Below are 17553 nucleotides of genomic sequence, written 5' to 3'. Positions count from 1 at the left end.
CTGACTCTTACCTCTACCTCAGTCTGAAATGGTGATCCTGCCTCCAGAAATCTCAGAATGAGACTGTGTGAGAGCTGTCTCCTCCCATTTTATATTCCTCTCTAGGGCTGGGATTAAAGACACACACCACTATTGCCTGGTTTCTATGACAAACTAGTGTGGTTACTGGGATTAAAGGTGTGTGTCACCGCTGCCTGGTCTGTAAGGCTGACCAGCGGGGTTGTTTTACTCTGATCTTCAGGCAAGCTTTATTTATTAAAATACAAATGAAATAACACTACCACTGTCTACATTGGATTGGCATATGGGCATGTGCCTTAGAGTTTCTATCGCTGTGAAGAGGCATCATGACCACCACAGTACTTATAAAGAAAAACATTTATTTGAGGATGGCTTACAGTTTAGAGGTATAGTCCATTCTTGTGATGGTGGCATGCAGGCAAACATGGTGCTAGAGAAGGAGCTAAGAGTTGTATATCTGGATACACAGGCAGCAGGAAGAGACTGTGAGCCACTAGGCCTGACTTGAACTTCTGAAATCTCAAAACCCACCCGCAGTGACACACTTCCTCCAACAACATCACCCTTCCTGATAGTGTCACTCCTTGAGCCTATGGGAGCCATTTTCATTCAAACCACTACAGCATGTATGTGGTGGGGGGTTCTTAATTAAGTTCATTGATATGGAAAGGCCCAGCCCACAGTGAGTGGTACTATTCCCTAGAAAGATCTTGCACTGTGTGAGTGTGGAGAAATGCAGCTGAGCACAAGCAAGCGAGAGGACATAGATTCACTTCTTCACTGGATGCGGTGTGACCAGCTGCTCAAAGTTCCTGCCTTGACTTCCCCACAATTATGGCCTGTGATAAGGAATTTTAATTGAAGATGAGTCCCTCCCCGCCCCCACCCAATTGCTTTTTCTGATCATGCTTTATCACAGCGACAGAGAAGAGGCTAGAAGAGCAAACACACCGAACCGGTATGAGAAGAAAATTCCAAATGGCCCGGTATTTCCAAGAGAAACTGAATCTGCCATTAAAACCCTCTTCTCAAGTAACTTCAAAGCACACTGGCTTCCCAGGTGAATTCCTCCAGACAATCAATGTGCTTGTTACTTTTTGTTTCCCAGGTAAAGTCCTCTGAACAATCAGTGTGCTTGTTACTTTTGTCACCTTGACACAAAGGAGAGTCACTTGAGAAGAGGAAACCTCAATCGAGGAATGGCTACCACCAGATGGACGTGTGGGCATGTCCATGGGCATTTTCTTGGTTAATGATTGATGTTCGAGGGCCCAGCTCACTGTGGGTGGGGGCATGACTGGGCATATGGCCCTGGGTTGTCTAAGAAAGCAGTTGAGGAAGCATGGAACAGGCCAGGAATCAGTACCTCTCCATGGCCTTCGGTTCTGGCCCTGACTTCCATCAGTGAAGAACTGTCCCCTGGAAGTGTGAAGTGAAATAAATCCTTTCCTCCTCAGGTTGTCTTTGGTCACGGTGTCTATCACAGCAATGGAAAGCAAACTAAGAAAGTAAGGCGAATAAATCAAACAAAAGCCACCAACATTACCCAAACTCATTGGAGGCAAAAAAGAGGAAGTACCCAAACATTTTATGAGGCATCCATTACCCTGATCCCAAACACAGGCCTTAACACTGCAGAAAAAAAACAAATCACTTATCACTTTTGAACAAAATTACAAATAAAAATATTAACAAAACAGAGAAAATTAAAAGGAATTACATATAAAACTGACATCATATTAGACTGGTTGATTTGACCCAGAAATTCAAGGTTACGGTAATAATGAATCATGTAACTCAGTTCATCAGGAACTGGCAAGGAAACATTTTATGACATCATTAGATACAAAGAGCATTTCAGAAAACTTTATACTCCCTCTTGATAGAAACCTGCAACAAGCCAACACTGAAACAGAGGTGCTGTTCTGAATTGTATAGAGTACTTCAAAACAATTTCAAAGAAAATAGGAAACATAGTCACAACTTTTGAAAGGAAATAACAGAAGAATTTCCCCTAAGACAAATATCACCAAACTGGGATTTTCTGTAGGTTCAAAGGGGGAGCTCTTATTGGTCATGGACAATATGCCTTCACAGTTATAAAAAGCTAAAACAACCTACAAATAATTGTCAAAATTATTAACCAAGTCTAATGAGGTTTCTGGATGCAACAGAAATATATGAAAAAATATTTACAGATAATTCATGAAACCTATTATAACAATTTAAAAATACATTTACAACAACAATATCAAAATTCAAAAAAGGTGTTCTATACACAAAATTACCCCACCAAAAAAATGTAGACCACAATGAATGGATATTAAAAATTCATTGATTGGAAGACTTCTCATTAGACTCTTGTCAACTTATTCTAGATGGATAGGTACCTCAAAGGATGTCATCAAAACACCTTCAGGGTTCATATTTGGCAACAAGTGTTTATGTGGAAATTGAGAGAATGGATCTCACTTTACAAGGAAATGGCTGAGCCTAACTTCATGGGAAAACACAAAGGATAGACACAGTAAGACCCTCTTAAGGAACACAACTAGAGGACTAACCACGACAGCAAGTGCATTTTTTAAAGGTGAGGTGATTAAGCCGCTGCAGTGTTCAGACACAGCAATTAGGGCAGTGGCACTGAATGCTCACAGTGACGTCATCTGTGAACGTGTGACACCACAGTGTTGAGATCAAGGCAGGTGGGATCAGCCTCCCACCCAAAAGTAGTTCAGACATGAGACTGGTGATCACACACAGGACCAAGAGGTGAACAAGGCAGCCATGTGGTCCACACGGGGCACAGTAGCATGTGAGGACATAGGAGCGGCCTTGATGATTGGGAAACTAGGCCTTGGAGGAGTCTGTGTGCTTACATGGATTGAAGCTGTGGTTGGTACCAAGGGTGACAGTGTCCAGGCCTTCTTAGGATGGTCAGTTGTGGAGAAGAAAGGGAAGTAAGAAGGAAGTCCGAAAGCAGCCATACCTCAGACATCAGAAATGGAACCAGACCCTCTGTAGAGAGCCATGAAGTGATTGAGGCTGGATCCACCAGACACCCATGAAAAGGAAAGCAAATCTTGGCATCTACTTCATCATTTACTTAGCATCAATTCAGGCACTCAGAAAAGCAACTCAAAGTGAAAGCTAAAACAGCAAAGCTTCAAAAACTTAACCACAGGGGCTGAAGAGATGGCTCAGCAGTTGGGAGCACTGGCCGCTCTTCCACAGGGTCCGGGTTTGATTCCCAGCATCTATACGGTGATTCACAGCCGACTATAACTGCAGTCCCAGGGGATCTGGCACTCTCTTATGTCCTCCATTTGGACACAGATGCAGGAAAAATACCCGACATACCAATTAGTTGTTGTGGAATGAATATTTGTTTAACTAAATACATATGTGTTATATTTGTTTATGTTACGGAATATTTGAACAACTATGGAGAGATGGGTGCTGTGCCTGCCTAAGGCACCTGATTGGTCGAATAAAAAGCTGAATGTCGAATAGCTAGGCAGAGGAGGTATAGCAGGGGCTGATGAACAGAGAGAAAATAGAAGGGAAGAAAGAGAGAGGGGTGCAAGGGAGCAGTCAGGGGCCTGCAAGGTAGACATGGAAGAAACAGAAAAGAAGAATGGATGGTACATAAATGAGGTGAACAAGCCTTGGGGCAGCCCATAGATGAATAGAAATTGGTTAATTTAAGTTTAAAACGCTGGCTAGAAACAAGTCTAAGCTAAGGTTGAGCATCATAATTAATAGTAAGTCTCCATGTCATGGTTCTCGGGCTGGTAGTCCAAGAAAGCCTGCTACAACTAATTAGTTAGTTAGTTAGTTAGCTAGCTAGCTAGCTAGTTAGTTAGTTAACTTCCAAAGGTTGACTGCAGAGTGCTTTCAAGTTTTCAGAGTGTGCACAGATGTCCTGAACAGGACATTTACCACAGTAGCTTGAATTATAAGCCTGATAACTTGGCTTTGTCTTCATCAAAAATTACCACTGGCACCAAGACAGAAAGAGTGTAAGAAAATGTCTCCAACATATATATATATATATATATATATATATATATATATATATATATATGTCACATATATATGTTTATATTTAGCCTATGTTACATATATATATATATATATGTAACATAGGCTAAATATGTTGGATCTATGAAACAAATTGCTAAAAGAGAAAAGCCAGCAGAAAAAGGAGCAAGGTTCCCACACAGCAACGTCAAGTGAGAGATCCAAACACAATCAGGGAAATTCTAAAAGGATATTTAACTCCATTAGTATTCTGAGAGATGCAAATTCAAGCTACAGGATCTCACTGCACAACTGCCAGATATAAAATTAAAACTGACAACAGCAATTAGTAGGAAGCAGCGAAGCAAACCCAACTCTTGCACTTAGCCGAACATGGCATTTGAACCAACTACTTCAGAAAAGGGATTAGTCCTGCTCACTAGAGCACAAATACATCCGGATCCCACAGCCTTTCCCGTTGATCCCTGCAGAGACTCCCTAGAAACATAAGCATGTGCACCCAACTTATAAGAAAATTCCCATGAGAAATAATATCCACAAAGTGGAAAAGGTCCTGTGCCCACCAAATGAAGAAAACATAAACTCTTGTATCCCGTGTAAACTTAGACCAGCAGTCACACTCAGTACCAGCGGGTGACTCAGAAGCGCACCACGGTGTGAAAGAAGCTGTCCCCAAATAGTCCACCCACTATTTTAAGATTCAAAAGTTAGCCAAAGTACCACATGGTGATAGGATTCTAGGAACCTCTGGGCGTGGCAGGCTGTGGTGGTTTGAATGGGAAACGTTCCCCATGGACTCAAGTGTTTAACACTTGGTCCCCAGCTGCTGGCATGTCTGAAGAGCGAAGGAACCATTGAGGAGCTGGAACCTCACTACAACGAGTGGGACACTGGGGGTGGTCACTGAGATATTATAGCCTGTCTTCTGTTTCCTGATGTGCCAACATGTGAGGAGTCCCCCGTGTACATTCCTGCCATCATGAAGCCACCTGCCACCATGCCACAGAGGCTGTGCTCTCAAACTAATCAACCCTTGCTTCCTTTCTCAAGTTTCTTCAGCCAAAACAATGAAAAAGATAATTAATATGGAAAATTGGTATGAAAAGAGGGACAGTTGCTATAGTAAAGGCCGACCATGTAGGCCTTTAGAGCTGGTTTGCAGAAAGAATGTGGAAGAGTTTGAAAGTATGGACTAGGAAATCTCCAGAGTGCTTTCAATGGAGTTAACTGAGCCATTCCAATGGGAGTCCAAAGACAAGCATGCCAAGACAGTGGGGTGGGGTCTAGCTAGGATGGCTTCAGAAGGCAATGGGGACTCTATCAGGAGTGGGGAAGAGAGGTCACTCAGATTATATTCTGGAAAAGAACCTCACGTCATCTTGCCACTGTCCTGAGACCATGGGACTGAATTAAAAAGTAATAAGCTACTAGAATTTGGCCTGTGGCAACGGTTGCTGCACATTGACTTTATCCGGGTTTACAATAAAGGGGAGCAAGTGGAATGGAGAAATAAGAGCACAGTTTGTGAGGAATTTACAGTTCCAATCGAAGCAGGTTGTAAGCAGCATTAATTGTTATCAATTAACATTATTAAAAATAAAATGCCTCATGCTCTACAGTGTATCCTGAGGGCAACACACTGTGCATTAAAGGGTCCGACTGGTAAAATGAAAACCAAATTAGAAAGGTCGAAACTAAGGCCACCACAATAGGGGTTCCTTGTTCAAATGCAAGTATGTAGGCAAATGTATCCCCAGGTTCAGTCTCAAAGAAATACACAGGCTGCTGCAACTGTGGCCCAAGAGGTCGGGCTACATCCTGAACTGGCAGCAGAATTACATACTGTTATTTAGGTGGTACTGGTTTTATAGGCATGAGAGATTCAAGAGAGATATGAATGCTTGTACCAAATTTTGCAGAAAGCCATTGAACCCAGACAATATTGTCAGTGTCAGGTTCTCTGCAAGGAGGCCCTGAGAGACAACTACATGAAGCTGGGAAGGGGACACCTAAACGTCATCAGAGGAAACTTCAAGTGCATACTGAATCTGTCCCAAGAGAGAGGTTTCTTGTACTGTAGGCAATAGGGATTGGGGAAGGCAGGGTGTCCCAATGTAGTGGGAGCCCAGATGAGTCCATCACAAGTCCCAGATGCTGGACGTGAAGTCGTAAGATTTGATCTTTGCCCTGTTTGCCTGGTAGGTCTTGGTCGTTGCTACGTCCCCATTCCTCAGTTGAATGCTATTATGAACTGAAAGTACATAACTTGTTTTTTGTTGTCCTTTTTAAAATTAGTGGCTTAGAGTTAAAAGATTTTTTTCTTTCAGTCTCTGTGAAGGGTATGTTCTGGGATAATCTTTTCATATACTGTGAAGATGTATGTTTGTCAAAGCGACTTCTGATTGGTTTAATAAAGAGCTGAATATCCAACAGCTAGGCAGGAGAGGATAGGTGGGAGTTCCAGGAAAAGAGAGGGAGGGAGGGAGGGAGGGAGGGACGGAGGGAGGGAGGGAGGGAGGGGGGAGGGGGAGGGGGAAGAGGAGGAGGAGGAGGAGGAGGAGGAGGAGGAGGAGAGAAAGAATCTAGGTGCACACTGAGATGCCAGTGGGAAAGGGAGCAAGTCAGATATATGGAACAAAGGAGAGGTAATAAAGCCATGGGGCAAAATGTAGATTAATTTAAGTTATAAGAGCTAGTTGGTTTATATGGAAAAGCAAAAAACCAAGATAGCCAAAACAATCCTGTACAATAAAAGAACTTCTGGAGGCATCACAGTCCCTGATTTCAAACTCTACTACAGAGTTGCAGTACTGAAAACAGCCTGGTATTGGCATAAAAACAGACAAGAGGACCAATGTAATCTAATAGAAAACCCGGATATTAATCCACACACCTTCGAACACCTGATTTTTGACAAAGAAGCAAAAAATACCAAATGAAAAAAGAAAGCATGTTCAACAAATGGTGCTGGCATAACTGGATATCAACATGTAGACAGAATGAAAATAGACCCATATCTATCACCATGCATAAAACTCAAGTCCAAATGGATCAAAGACCTCAACATAAAGCCAGCCACACTGAACCTCATAGAAGAGAAAATGGGAAGTACACTTGAATGCATTGGCACAGGGAACCACTTCCTAAATATAACCCCAGCAGCACAGACACTGAGAGAAACAATTAATTAATAGAACCTCCTGAAATTTAAAAGCTTCTGTAAAGCAAAGGCCACAGTCAACAAGACAAAACAACAGCCTACACACTGGGAAAAGATCTTCACTAACCCCACATCAGACAGAGGTCTCATCTCCAAAATATACAAAGAACTCAAGAAATTGGTCACCAAAAGAACATATAATCCAATTAAAATATGGAGTACAGACTGAAACAGAGAACTCTCAATAGAGGAATCTAAAATGGCTGAAAGACACTTAAGGAAATGTTCAACATCCTTAGTCATCAGAGAAATGCAAATCAAAACAACTCTGAGATTCCATCTTACACCTGAAAGAATGGCTAAGATCAAAAACACTGATGACAACTTATGCTGGAGAGATATCAGGGTAAAAACAACACTTCTGCATTGTTGGTAGGAATGCAAGCTGGTACAGACCCTTTGGATGACAGTGTGGTGATTTCTCAGCAAATTAGGAAACAACCTTCCTCAAGACCCAGCAATACCATTTTTGGGTATGTATCCAAAGGATGCTCAATCTTGCCACAAGGACATGTTCTCAACGATGTTCATAGCAGCATTGTTTGTCATAGCCAGGACCTGGAAACAACCTATATGCCCCTCGACCAAAGAATGGATAAGGAAAATGTGGTACATTTACACAATGGAGTACTACATAACAGAAAAAAATAACGACATCTTGAATTTTGCAGGAAAATGGATGGAGCTAGGAAACATATTGAGTGAGGTAACCCAGACACAGAAAGAGAATTAGAGAATTATCACATATACTCACTCATATGTGGTTTTTAAACATAAAGCAAAGAAAACCAGCCTACAAACCACAATCCAGAGAACCTAGACAACAATGAGGGCACTAAGAGAGACTCACATAGATCTAATCTACATGGGAAGTAGAAAAAGACAAGATCTCCTAAGCAAATTGGGAGCATAGGGACCTTGGGGGAGGGTTGAAGGGGAAAGGGGAGAGGCAGGGAAGGAAGCCGAGAAAAATAAATAAAGAAAAAAAAAAAAGAATGGTAATCACTGTGCGAAGTTAGTGAGCGAGTACAAAGATATTAAATATTCCATAACAGGATAAGATGTTTAGATTAAGATGCATAGAAAGAGCGGGATGCTAAACTACTAAAATTGCTCTTAACACAGAGATACAGAGAAATCGGAAAAATTACTTCTTATATCACAGAGATTATAATACGTGTTATTTAGGCTGAAATATTACATTTTAAGTATTGAGAACAGTGCTCATAATATAGACAACTGCATCTGTAAAATAAAGACTTCTGAAATTACTTTTTTAAAAAAGAGTGAGTTGGAGACACTCCTCAATTTAAGGTCAAGCTTTCATAAGTAGAAAGAAGTCTCCATGTCGTTATCTTTGAGTTGGCAGTCCCAAAGGAAAGTCAAACAGCAAGGATATCTTGGTGGTCACTTTGACAAACCTGGGAAGAGAGAATTTTTAACCGACAAACAACCTCCATCAGATGCACCATGGGGCACTTTCTTGATTACTCACTGATGTAGGAGGGTCAATCCATTGTGGGCAGTACCATCCCTAGACAAGTGGGCCCAGGTTAAATAAGAAAGGAAGCTGAATGTCTGCCTAGGAGCAAGCCAGTAAGCGGTCGGTTCTCCTCCACAACTTCTGCTTCAAGCTCCTGTCTTGAGGTTCTGCCTTGGCTTACCTCAATGGAGCTATAAACTCTGAGATGAGGCATCCTTTAGGGAAAGAGTCTGCCCGTGACTGCAGCTTTAGCTGTGCATGAGGCTCCAGCCAGCCTTCCCTATGGATCCCAGGCCTGCCTATACAGACTGCACCACCACCTAAACTGCTCCTTCCAGTCTCTTAAAAATCCACCCTGCTGCGCCTGTCTGAGCCTTGACTGGCAGACCAAGAATCCCACCTACAAAGCCTCCCAAGGCCTTTATTTACTCTGGCTCTGGGGGACTGTCCAGCGGGGAATATGTGAACTATTCAGCGCCGTCGCATGGGACTCCCCAGAATACAGTTTGGGAAAGCCTGCCTGCTCACTGCTGTCATTAATTAGAATTGGGCATAATTAACCTGATCTGAATATCATTAATAAAAAATTACATACATAAAAGGATGGCTTCCTTCAGTTTAATCACACTAATTATGCTGGGCTCAACCTAGTTGCAGTTCCTTGTGTTATTTTAACACATTTTTCATCTTTTTAAAGGCATGATGGTGATTTCTTTCTCTTAATGCAACTTTTAAAAAAAGTCGGTGTCAGAGTAGAAGTTTCCAAATATTTGAAAGCACATTCCAAATCTGAGAACAAATAATCAGGTGTCTCCTTTAAGGGTCGGGTCCTCCAGAGGACACTCAGCACCAGAGAGCTCCTATCAGTTGCACACCCCACCTGACCCACAACTCCTCAGTTTCCACTTAGAGTAGGAAAATGTATTTCTGGGCACCTGAGAAACTAGCATCAAAGAATGATCCCATATCTCCAGCACATCCATTACCCATGAAGTCCTGGGCTATGGATGGGCATCAATGGTCACGGGAGTCCATGTCAATATTAGTGATCAGGAACAGAACAACAACAGCAGGCAGGGCTTTGGGGCCAGACTTCCAGCCAACACCCGAAAGGGCGTGTTGTTCGGGAAGCTGTTCAGAAGTGCCTGAGAGATGGATAGGCTATGTGTGGCCCAAAGCAGCCCGAAATGCAGACACTAAAAACACAGGGCCAGGTCAGTTAGCATAGCCTGGCTCATAACAAATCCCAACACTGCAAAGAAGAGACAAATGCAGAATCATCTGAAAAAAGGGGAGGCCAGGAATTCTGTCCTTTAGAGGATCCATGGCAAATGGAAGCAAGATGGCACCAAGACACAAACTACAGAGTGGGGAGGTGAGCCACATGTGAGTGTTTGCCACGACCTCTTTTTATGCATGTGTTAGGGGGATGCACAGATGCACACACAGTCTTGTATGTGTGTTTATGTGCGGACAGGTACAAGTGCACAGAAAGTCAACATCTGGTCTCATTCCTTAGGTACCATATGCCTTGCATTTTTATTTTGATTTTTAAAATTCTTTTATTACATTTATTTATATGTTTATTTATAGGTGCGTATAGACACACAAGTGCCATAGTGAGAGTGTGGAGCTCAGAAAACAACTTGAGGGGTTCACTTTCCTCCTTCCGAGACGTGGGTCCCAGGAAAAACTCAGGTCACCTGGCTTAGGAGCCAAGAGCTGAGCCATCTTGTCAACCCCTACCTTGTTATTCAGTACAAAGTTTCTCATGGGCTGGTGCTCACTGGGCTAGCTGGAAACCCTGGGGATCCACCTGTCTCCACCTCCCCAGTGCTGGCATTAATTCAAAGCATGTGTCACCACAGCCAGCTTTCTGTATGCAGCTCTTGGGAGCCAAACTCCTGTCTACATGCTTGCAAGGTGAGCACGTTAGCAACTGAGTTAACTCCTCAATCCTACAACAACCTCTTCTTTAATCAACGCTATGAGTTACATAGAACAAAATGTAGAGAACAGGAGGCAAAAACCCATGAACACATTCCAATGTTACTTAACCACTGTTACTCTCTTTCTCTCTATCTCCCAAACCACTAGACCCACACCACTAATAAAGGCATTCTCTGCTACAAAGAATGGGGCCTGGTATCTTCTATTTTGTTTCAATTTTTTTCAAAAAAATGTTTACTGTGACTTGTGATTATTTCTGTGTCGGCTTGACTGGGCCATACCTGGCTAACCATACTGCATTCTGGCCACCTCTCTAAGGGTATTTTGGGAAGATGTGCATTTGAACTGTGGGTTAGGGAACCTCTGACAACCCATGGAGGACCTGATTAGAACAGAATCTGCTCTCTTCCTGACTTCTCAAGCCAGAACACCTGAGTCCTGTCCTCTGTACTCTGGCTGTGAGTCTGCTGGACCTGGGCAGGAAGCTATACTCTGTGCTCTAGCTCTTGGAACTGTGTGCCAATGAGCTCTGCTCTGCTGGCTCTCCAGATTGTGAAGGCAGATCACAGGACCTTGCTACATATGAGCCAATCACTGTAATATAACAAACCCATCAACAGTAAGTCCTAAGACACACTAATGATAGATTAATATATTGCCAAATCTTGAGATTGGTCCCACGGCTTCTGGTTTCTAATTTGTGGCCAACAAGAAGTATATATACCCAAGAGTGGAATGTTTGGATCATAGGAATCCACATTTTGTTCTTTTTGTAAACTGTGCAGTTTTTCTCTCAAGGGGCTTTTAACCAACCTGCCCTCAACTAGTAAGGCATGAAAATACCTCCTTGCTCATCAAATCCATGGTTTATTCTAATCTGCCAAGATATAGGTGTGAAGTGGTATCTCATTATCTAAACTGGAAATTCCCCAATTGAAGACAGGAAGTGTTCATTAGTCTATAAGTCATTTAGGCTTTTTTCATGCTATTTGCCCATTCTTCAGCTCTGTTATCTTTTTCTTGGTTTTCTTTAAAATGTTTACTTACATGTAATTAATTGTTATTTTAGAGAGAGAGAAGAAAATGTCTTCCATGTGCTTTAACCTTTTATCCCTTCTACTCCAAGGACATTCACTATATAAGCTATAATGTGTGATCTCATCTTATCTTCTGCTATCTAACCAATCAGTTTTTCTGCATGTCGTAGTTTAAATATGAAACATCTCCCACTAGTCCATGTGCTGAACACTTGGCCAGTAGCTAGAGTCACTATTTTGGAAAGTGGTGGACACTGTAGGAGCTTGAGGTCTAGTTGGAAGACTAGTATGTCACTACGGACAGGTCTCAGGAGGTTAAACTAATGCTTCTGGTACTTTCTCTGCTCCATGGACACTGTAATATGAATTAAACTTGCCTGCCTCCCCAGATCTGCAATGCCCTCCCATACCTCCCCTACCACAATGGACCTCTGGAACCTCCACCTCCCCTACCACAATGGGCAGAAACCTCTGGAACCTCCACTTCCCTACTACAATGCTTCTGGAACCTCCACCTCCTCTACCACAATGGACAGAAACCTCTGGAACCTCCACCACCCCTACCACAATGGACCTCTGGAACCTCCACCTCCCCTAACACAATGAACCTCTGGAACTTCCACCTCCCCTACCACAATGGACAGAAACCTCTGGAACCTCCACCTCCTCTACCACAAAGGACCTCTGGAACCATGAGTTTAGATAAATTCTTCCTCCTTTAAGTTGCTTTTATCTTAGGTATTGTCATGGATTGAATGAGAATAGCCCTCACAGGCTCGCTCAAATGTTTGAATACTTGATCCATACTTTGTGGAACTGTTTGGGAAAGATCAGGAAGTATGACTTTGTTGGAGGAGGTGTGTCACTGGGGGTGGGGCTTGAAGTTTCAAAAACCCACATCATTCCTAATGAACCATCTTTGCCTCGTGCTTGTGATCAAGAGGTGAGCTCTTAGCTATTCCTTCTTCACCCAGTCACCATGAACTCTAATCCTCTGACACGGTAAACAAGTTGCCTTGGTCACGGTGTTTTATCATAACAATAGAAAAATACCTAAATCGGGTATCTTACCATAACAATAGGAAAAGCACCTGGGGGAACCATTTCCACTGGGACCATAGCCTAACTCTACCCTGTCCCAGGCTCCTGCACATGACGTCTTACCATAGAGTCACTTTGTGTGTCTCCTATGCCCCTGTCTCAATTACGACAGCGTCCCATCAGGAGTTCACAGTCCCAGCCTAATGACATCTTCTTCTCTTAGTGTTCTGGCTCTGTGATTTTGATTTTTGTTTTTGTATTTTTTTTTCAAACATTGTCAGCAGGGTTTTACACAGCATTGGCGCATGTCTGTGCTGGGGCAGGAGCAGCTATGGTTATACTAGCCAGCCATCTTCATGACCGCAACAATACCTCATCTCATACACTCTGAGCCCTCCGTGATTTAAACACAGTTTACTCCCTTCTCAGTGATTCTGCAAGATAGCCACTGAGTTTATGATCTTAGTCTCTGTGCATCCTATAAAAACACCACACACACAAAATAATGAGGATTACAAGTTGATTCTTCAAGAAGAAAAACAGAAAAGGATGTCAAACTTTTACTGACAGTGGGAGCGCATTCTTAAAGTTATTCTACTATAACATACCAGACGCATCATGGGTATTAGCATTCTGAGATTATAAAATGGCTCCATCTGCAGCAGAAAAAGATATAAAGCCAGCCTCTGCTTCTCTCCGTGGCTCTCCAAGCAGAGATTCATTCTGGCATAATTGACGTTTAAAAATATCCATTTCATCACCATTTTTCTTTCTAAGAAGGAATATTCTTGCCTTCAGGGACACTGTAAGGAAGGATGCTGGGCACATTCACTGAAATGATGGGTTATCGTACTGGGTAGTAAGAGCGCTTTGGAGGGACCTTGGCTGTAGCAACTGGTATAGATCCTCTGTCAGTATTTCTGTACACTTAAAATCCCATCAGGCCTTTTTTGTAGGCACAGAAGGAAAAAAAAAGTACCTTGGACTTTGAAGGTATAAACTGAACCACCCTACAGCTCCAACTGACTGAAGCATACCCGGACTTCATTCCAGAAGACCTGAAGGTGTCAATTTCACAGTGACTAATTCCTGGAGGGTGGGAGGGATGTACTGGTTCCACAGGATTAGAATTTCACCATAATTCATGAGGCTGCACCCTCATTATTAAGGCCACCTTTCACAAGCTATTTCCACCACAAGTTACAAGCAAAACCCTGCCCCTTTATAGAACCTGGCCCCTAAATGTGCTAGGACTTCCAGAGCTGAGAAAGGACGATGCATCTTGAGATTAAGGGTGAAACGTGTGCGCCACTCTTAGCACAAAATCAAACGGGATGGGAAAAGCCTGTGAAGAGCATGAGGCGAACGGACAGTGTACGTAATGGACCACAGAGAACGACTTCAGAAGCGCCCAGCCAAGATCCTCTAGAAGCCACGGAAAAGCACCGAAGCAGCACCTTGTCCCCTGGGGAAGCTCTGCTCTACAACTCCTGACTGCTCATGAATATGGCGCAGCCAAAAGCCACCACATAATCTACCCACGGCATCTGTGACAAGAACACATCCAGTGTGTTGCACAGGGATTCTTGTCTGTGTACAGCACCAGCAGCCTCGTGATTAGTCCCTCGGACATAAGGTAGATACTGAAAGTGAACAGACAGTCATCTCACTTTACAAACAAACAACAAAGCCCTCACGATTGATGGTCCAGGGACTTCTGCTACCCAGAGCAAGGCAAAGCGGTGCTTCTGAGGGCAGCCTTGACCTTCAGAATACTACCCTTGGCCCGGTCAGTCTTCCCTGCATCCTCAGAACTGCCACACAGCTTCCCCAGGTAGGATACCCACATTTCCCTCTCCTGAACACCACAAGCCATCACCTCCCTGAGTACCATTGCATGGTTACTCCATCCTAGTCCAGTTGCTGTTCCTTCTCATGATTCCAGGGGGCACAGTGGAGCTGAGCAGAGGTTCTGAGAGCTCCGAGTCAGAACGCAGAGACCTTGTAATGTTCAGCTTCCTGACCTTAACAAACCCCCCACCTCTGCTCCCTCCTCTCCAAACACATACCCACCCATCCAGCAGGTTCCCTACAACCAGCCAGCTGGTGCAGTTCTGGCCCAGGAAGATAAGCCAGTTCCCTTGCTATCCAGAATTCCTCCTTCCACCTTTCCCTTTGCAAACTCTTGGCTAGTGTCAAGCTCCATCCCGCAGGTCCTGCAGGGCGAGCACAGGCGGATGGCAACCTGGAACCACCTGGCTGAAGATGTCTCTTTCTGATCTAAATTAGATGTCTTGTGCCCGGCTTCCTAGAATTTCACAATTTTGACTCCTCAAAGCAGACTACAGGTTGAGTGACCCTTATCCAAAATGCTCAGGACTAGAAGTACTTAGAATTTCAGAGTGTTTAGACATGGGAACGTTCAATAGACTTTCTGCTTTATATGCATGCTATTGCTGTTTTATTTTTGTTTTGTTTGGACGGAGTTGTTTTCACTGTTGATTTATTTGCAATGTTAGAGATTGACCCTGGGACTTTACACATTCATATTCAGAAAGCCGACTTGATCCAAGCACATTTGGGACATCTAATTTCCATACTGAGGACCCTGAACCCATAGCGGTTGCCTGTGTCGGATACTGTCGGGTCTGCTGCTGATCTCAACCTTCAGAACATGGGACACCCTGGGGGGGGGGGGGGGGACAAGGGTTCAGGAACTCCAGTCTGAGAGAGAAAGGACACATAGGACAAAGAACACACTGCTATTGTCATGGGGTGGTACGCAAGGACCAGTTTCAGACAAAGTAAAGGGCCAGTGCTGGCTCAGGGTCAGTCTATGCCTTGGTAGTCAAATCAACACCAGCTTCAAAGGTCTGTGCTCAGGAGCACTGAACTATACCCATGCAGTTCCCTGGAAATGGATACGGCACTCATCCACGTTTTCCCTCTGTGTGGCAGTTCTGAGGATGCAGGGAAGACTGACCGGGCCAAGGGTAGTATTCTGAAGGTCAAGGCTGCCCTCAGAAGCACCGCTTTGCCTTGCTCTGGGTAGCAGAAGTCCCTGGACCACGGTGCAGCATCCCTCTGCTGAGGCAAACCCAGTTTCCACGTGGCAGAAGCAAGAAGGAATTCCAAGCAAGGCCACTTTGGCTCCATGCAAGACCGCCTCTGATTGCTTACCAAAAATGAGTATCTTGACAACGTCCTGAAACCCCTCCTGGTGATCCAGTCTTCCTGGAATAAAGCAGAAGGAACAGAATAAAAAAAATGGCTTAGTTCCAGAAATGACGATGATGCTTATATAGGGCTCTTCCGTGCACACAAATTTAAATGAAAGGCTTCGAATTACCTGCAAGAGTGAATGGCTGGGATGACAGAAAGAACCATAAACAAATAATTAAAATGTTTCGTTCGCCATTTTATTGCATAATTATTGCCTTAAGAAAAACGTGTTGGGCAAATAATGATGGCTTATGTACCATTCTAGAAGGAGAGGCTACCTGCATATTAATGAAGTTCTTCAAAGACCTCATGAATATTCATTTTCCCACAACAAAGCTTAACCCCAATGGTTGTAGAACCCTTCTTCGGTGACACTTTCAGAGAAGGCTGGGGTCCCTGCAAGGGTTGGAGTTATTAAAGGAAGAGAAAGTACGTCTGCCACTTTCTCTGTCAAGGGTCTCTGCCCTCCTTCCTGGCCATGATGGTTCATTAGGGAACCAGAAGAGGACCAGGCCCTCCATTTTCCTTAAACGGAGGCCGCTTTACAAATGAAAGCTGAGGAGGAGAGCCAACAGACTTGAGGGGTTTAAGACAGAGTGGTTTGTCTGTCCTTGGAACCGTCTAATCCCCTTCTCCATCTGCTCCAGCTAAAGCAGGATGAAATGATAAAGGATTTCCTGTTTCTTTTTATTTTGGGAATCTATGGTGTGTGTGTGTGTGTGTGTGTGTGTGTGTGTGCATGCACGTGAGGGTTAAACGCCAGCATCAAGCATCTTCAGTCACTCTTGTTTTTTAAAACAGTCTCTCTGAACCTTGAGCTCACTAACCGGCTAGACTGGCTAACCAGGTACCTTAGATGCCCTCCCATCTCTGCCCTCCCAGAACCGAGGTTGCAGCCACTGCACACAGATATTTACATGGGGGCCCAAGGTTCCAAACCCATGCCTGCATGGTTCCTCATTGAGCCGTCTCCTCAGCTCCTCTGGTCCATTTTTAAAGGCCTCCTCCTGAAGTCTTCCAAGGCAGAAAGCCAGGACAGAGGCTCCACAGGCAGCTACACTGAGTGGCCAGTTCACCCTCTACCTGCTGTGGGGCCTGAGGTCACGGGGTGGCTTCATTCACTAGGGAAAAAGGTCTTGTTCCTGGCACAAGGAGTTGATGGCTTCTTCTCTGTGACAAAGGTCCAGTCTGGACTTGTGTTATCGCATTTCCAACAAGACCAGATAGGGGCTCTCAGTTCCCTCAGCAGACATTCTTAGCAGCAGGTCCTCCCAGTGTTGAAGAATTTCATCTGCCCCAACATGGCCTGTGCAAATGCCTCATGTCCAGAGAGAAGCAACTTGAATCCTCCAGAAGACTGTTAAGGGGTCTGCAGACCCTTGGACTCTGTGCCCTCCCTAGGGTGGCAGGGTCCTGGTATTCACATGGCTGTGGGTCCTTCCCAGAGGTCTGGTGCATGCGCAGCCTTTCAGCCAGTGCCTTGCAGATTCTGGCTCTCTGAAGAGGCCTCCTTTCCCACCAAAGTGAGCACTAGA

General features: G+C 44.0%; 1 protein-coding gene across 1 annotated transcript in view; it reads right to left on the bottom strand.

The window, feature by feature from the left end:
* The window catches only part of Apba2 (amyloid beta precursor protein binding family A member 2), a 174002-nt gene that overhangs the window by 91674 nt on the left and 64775 nt on the right, over positions 1-17553 (bottom strand). Inside the window, exon 2 of the mRNA XM_038313844.1 lies at positions 15977-16030. The gene's annotated coding sequence lies outside the window, so the exon portion shown is untranslated. The remainder of the gene's footprint in view (positions 1-15976; positions 16031-17553) is intronic.

The sequence above is a fragment of the Arvicola amphibius genome, chromosome 12, assembly GCF_903992535.2.
Source record: "Arvicola amphibius chromosome 12, mArvAmp1.2, whole genome shotgun sequence".
Classification (NCBI taxonomy): domain Eukaryota; kingdom Metazoa; phylum Chordata; class Mammalia; order Rodentia; family Cricetidae; genus Arvicola; species Arvicola amphibius.
Note: the sequence above shows the minus strand (reverse complement) of the source record. Positions and strands in the feature narration are given on the sequence as shown.